This window comes from Akebia trifoliata, chromosome 10 (genome assembly GCF_017979445.1).
Source record: "Akebia trifoliata isolate Shusen 1 chromosome 10, ASM1797944v1, whole genome shotgun sequence".
Classification (NCBI taxonomy): Eukaryota; Viridiplantae; Streptophyta; class Magnoliopsida; order Ranunculales; family Lardizabalaceae; genus Akebia; species Akebia trifoliata.
In genome coordinates, this window is record NC_141384.1 from 13,672,873 (window position 1) to 13,678,335 (window position 5,463).

The following is a 5,463-nucleotide window of genomic DNA, read 5'->3' on the forward strand; positions in this document are numbered from 1 at the left end:
ATCTTTTAATGGGTCGGTGCACCCATTTTAATTTTCAAAAATAACATTTTTGATCCTTGAGGACAATCATACACTCTAATCTCATCATTCACATCATTCGCATACATTCATCAATTGAAAGGTTTCATTCAATAAACAACCCGGGAACACCCACGATAAGTTCGAGTCATGACCTACAGGGAAGGTTTCTAGACTCTAAGCTTACTACGTGCAATGCATTTTTATCTAGCCACCCTTGCCCAAGCACACCTATATACCTCTCGATACATGATGACTTGGTTTGATATACCGTATAGGTGATAATCTAAAACCTCAACTCACTTTTCTGAAGCCAAAAGCAGCCAGTTTGATCTCCAATTGAGAGGTGGCGCACAATGCTAAGCAAGGGCTCACTTAAATACCTCTCGTCTAGAATAGACATAGTCTATCCCCCTCGTACAGTAGAGTACAACGGGGCAAGATCTCGCTTAGGCACTAGTTTTGACCAAGAAGTGCAATTGATATACTTAGATTATCTTTTACATACCTATGGGTACGAGTCAAAAGTTGTAGCTTTCATAAATGGCTTGGCATCTCCGAGGGGACCGACCACGTACTAGTACTACGTTGGCAATCGGGACATGTGACTATGTGGCTTACAATAGGTCAAAGGCTCAGGTCGCTCCAGCCTGGGTGCATCAATATGCTTCTCAGAATCACCTGATCAGACGGTATTGATGCCCCCAGTTTGATCTACCCTAAGGTACGTGACTGGAGTTGTGGTTTTCATGAATGACGTCGCATCTCCAAAGAGACCGGGCCACGCACTAGTGCCACGTTGGCTATATAGGACGTGTAAGTGTGCAAAACAGTAAACGTGCATGTGGTGTGTGCAAAATAGGGTGGGGTGTGCCCGGGGCATTTTTTAGATAAATGGGCTTATAGGCTATATCAAATCATTAATAGGCCACAATCATAGTGAATACAATCATCAAAAGATTATCAAGATCAAAGTCATGGCATGCAAATCAGGAGGAATTAAAATCAACAATTAATCAAGACCAATCAATTAATTAAAACCAATCAATCAATATGTTAGAGTTAAAACTCCATCAATCAAGATATCAAAAGGGTATCATCATATCAATCGGGTATCAAAAAGGAAATCATGCACCCTAATCTAGCACATAACCTATTCAAATATGGACTCATCGAGTTAACTCATCTCATAGCATTCAATCTTCATATAACATGGAAACAATATCATCATAACATATCAAGGGAATGTATAAGAACAAGCAACAAATTGTATGAAACCAATAAATTCAAACGTGTTGACTCGACTTATGACAACCAAAATCGGGATATCATAGCACCACATTATGAAAACATGCAAATAAAATTAAAACAATTAGTTCCTTACATGGTGCAAGACGAGTTCAACTGAGTTGACTCACCTAAAAATTCACCGCTATAGTTGATTTTCGAAATCCAACCCTCTTTTTTTTTTATGGTCCAATCAAATATCGTTTTGGGCGACCCACAACGATTCGAAATTTCAAAACATATTGAATTGAGGATACCACAATAGTAGTTGAGATAATGAACGCTCTTTTTTTTTTTACCAAATTGATTTTTTTTAAGAAAAGACATTTTCATTTAATATTTTAAATAAGAAAACTATGACCAATAATCTTTTATGACAACATCTGTTCAAATTGTAAGTTTAAAAGCTACATGAAGGTCTAGACATTTGAAGGCAACCTCATCAACAGTTTACCACTCATAACAGCACTCTTAACATAATAGTAACAGAAGTCTGCCAATATGAAAGTCTGAATAATCTCTGAAAGAAGGACCATTGGTAGCCACAGGTTACCAATTCCCTAGTAGAATATATATTTCCCACGAGTCTCAATAACCAGAATTATCCAATGAGCGCAGGCCCAGAACCTTGCAATACCCAATGCAAAAACATAATGTGTTGTAAACGGCTCAACCATCTTTGCATTTTGCATCAAACGAAGCTGAGGCACCACTGAAACAGATTCTAAGTACGTACAAAAAGCCCAAAGCATTCTGTTGATGCGACTATGAATTGTATAAGGATGGATGAAAAAGGCAAGGATGGCAGCAGGAACCACCATATAATATATTTTCATGTTGTCTAGTTCCTTGATATAAGTAAAATTCAATTTGAAACGCATCATGTATATAACCCAAACTGTTGGGATTAATGTCGCAAAATCAAGCACGGTATGAATGTCCGCCTCCATAATGTAGCAACAAAACAATCTTGCAGCTAAGAATATAGCAGTGAGCTCTTGGGTCTTTAGTGACATACCAGAACACGTCTTCTGGGTAGTGAGCTTGTAAATCAAGACCATGATTCCTATAGCGTGGCTTGCTTCAGAGCCTATGAAGAAGTGGTTGTGATCATGGACGAAATACTTTAGAGAGATTAAATAACAGATTGCAGACATCACAGCCATGAAGATCTTCACCTTCATCGATTGCCTTCGAACCCATCCGAACAACACGTTCACAGGCTATCTCTTCCTTATCCTCATAATCAGTCAATCGATCGATTTGTAACAGAGATGGAGAGAGAGAAAGAGAGAGAGAGGGAGAGAGAACGTTTCTATGTTGTTTTCCGTTTTTAAATACATGGAGAAGATGATAAAAACAGCAAAAGCTATTTTCTGCTAATGGCACACCGCGTGAAAGTTTTTTTTTTTTTTGCGATTTTTTTTCTGATTTTTTTTTTCTCGAAATCTTCTCCTCATCATGAACAACATTAAAAAAGGAAATTTTTTTATTTCTTACCACATCACTCACAAATAATTTATTTTCACAACTCGCCGCCTATGTCTAGTAACGTGCTAAAAAAAATTTAAAAAAAATCCATAACTCACATTCCAACCACCATCATTCCATCATCAATTTATGTCAATTTGAATCTTTCATTATTTAGGGTCATCCCCAAAATTACCCTAGATCGAACCATAAAAAAAAAACAAAAAACCATGTATCCAAGATTGAACCAAAAGATACTAATAAAGGGTAATAAACACCAAAAAATAATTCAAATAAAAAAAATTGGTCATTTCCCATGTCATTAACCTTTGATATCCTGCATTATTTAGGGTCATTCTGAATGATCCCAAATTGAATCATAACAAAGATGTGCCAAACAAAAATATTCAACATCCTAATCAATAATCAACAATAGAACCAAAAGAATGATAAAAATCAAAATAAAAAATAAAAAATAAATAAAAAAAAACTAAAAATAAAATAAAATAAACAACTAGGTCCTACTGGCAATGCTCTCATACTTGGGACTTTTCAAGTCTGATCCTCAATAGTCCCCAGTGGAGTCGCCACTGAAAGCGCCCTCGATCCGCGAGGTGCGCGGATCCGTTTTTGACCCTTGAGGTTTGGGAGTCGCCACCTAGTTATTATGGTCTACAAACCAAACTGACTCTAAAAAAAGGCAAACTAATCTACGAAAAAGAAAAAAAAAGGTCCGGGGATCACGTTACGGGGTTGGAAGGTGTTAGGCACCAACCCCGCCCGGCCAAAGCCGGCTCTACTAATTTTCCAAATAAATTACATTGCTAAAAACCTAGATAAAAATAAATAAATAAAAAAGGTATACCTTTCCGATAGCAAAGACTTTGTTCCCTCAGATCCGACAAAAATTGTTCCTTGTACCGTACTCCTTGCTTCGTTCTGTCTTCGGATTTGATTCCTGGTCTCCGAGGCAAGGTATCTCTACTTTATTGGATCTGAATTTTTCAAGTTTGTTGTGAATTTTGGGATGTTTTTGGAAAGCTTTCATGTGTTTCTTAGGCTAAAATCGAAGGAGGGATGTTAGGTAAGGAGTTGGGACTCCAAAACTAGGGTTTATGGGAGGCTAGGGGGCTTTTAGACCTACTTCTCTTAAGGTTTATGATTTGATACGAAAATAGGGTGTGAGCACCCCTATTTATAGATTTTTTTAGGGGTTGATTTTGATAGAGTTAGTATTTAGTTAGAGTTGTGTTTTAGTTAGAATTGTTTTAGGTAGAATTGTGTTCTAATTAGAATTGTTTTAGGTAGAATTATTTTTTAGTTAGAACTCTATTAGATAGAGTTATTATTTAATTAGAATTCTATTATGATTTTGACTTTTGATCTTATTTGATTGACTTTTAATATTTTGACTTTAGTCTTAATTGATTGACTTTTAATATCTTGACTTTAGTCATGCTTAATTGACTTTAATTTTGACTTTAGTCTCACTTGATTGACTTTAATACATTGACCTTAGTCTTGCTTGATTGACTTTAAATTTTTGGAGAAGCCTCATCCATTATTTCTTTAATTCTTTGGACCCCCAAATGGAGGGGTCCTTAAAGAAATATCTCACGATCCTTCAACAATTTTACTTGAAAATCCGATTGATCGATTTTTTTAATTCAAAATTCTAAATTAATTTCATCAATGTTTCACTTTAATTATTTAATATTTTATTTATTAATTTCAAAATTTTTAATTATGAAAATTGTAAAATTACCGTTTTGCCCCCAGAGAAGACTTTTCACGTTTTAAGTCGGTTTTTAATGTTCTAGGATGTTTTAGAATCGATTTTTCGTAAGGAATTCAATGAAAATATTAGTTTGTGTCATTTATGGAATTTTTTGTGTGAAATGATCGTGAACTTTATGAGGGGCATTTTCATAATTTTGTCGAATTCTATTAAAATTGACGAAATGATTTATTTAGTTTCGATTTGTTATTTTATGTGTTTGAATGGGTTTTCCTAAGCGTAACGTAGGCTCTAGGGTTATTTTGAGGTTAGGGGTATTTTGGTAATTTGGTCAATTTTTAGTGATTTTTATCGTGAAGCTTCTTTTTGGTCTACAAGATGATGGTTTCTATGTTTCTGGGGTCATATTTTCCTAGCTTAGCGTGGTTTCTAAGGTTTTGTCAATTCGAGATACCTCATCCGGATTTCTGAAACACATCTAGTAACAAAATAAAGCAATGGAAATAACATCCATCATTAGGAATCATTGCAATCGGATTGACGAGTTGATTAATCAGGCGGATGCAAAAATGGGGTGTCTACACCTACATTACACTTAGGAAAACCCATTTAAAACACATAAAACAACAAATCGAAACAAAATAAACCACTTTGCCAATTTTCACAAAATTCGATAAAATTATGAAAATACCCCTCATAAAATTCACGATCATTTCACACAAAAAATTCCATAAATGACACAAACTAATATTTTCATTGAATTCCTTACGAAAAATCGATTCTAAAACATCCTAGAACATTAAAAACCGACTTAAAACGTGAAAAGTCTTCTCCGAGGGCAAAATGGTAATTATATAACTTTAATAATTAAAATTTTCAAAATTAATAAATAAATCATTAAATAATGTAAAGTGAAACATTAAAGTCAATCAAGTAAGGCTAAAGTCGAG

At 34.9% G+C, this 5,463-nt stretch overlaps 1 pseudogene; it reads right to left on the minus strand.

Moving 5' to 3' along the window:
* Positions 1–1,721: 1,721 nt before the first annotated feature.
* On the minus strand, positions 1,722–2,549 carry LOC147393158 (uncharacterized; annotated as a pseudogene).
* Between the last annotated feature and the right edge of the window lie 2,914 nt (positions 2,550–5,463).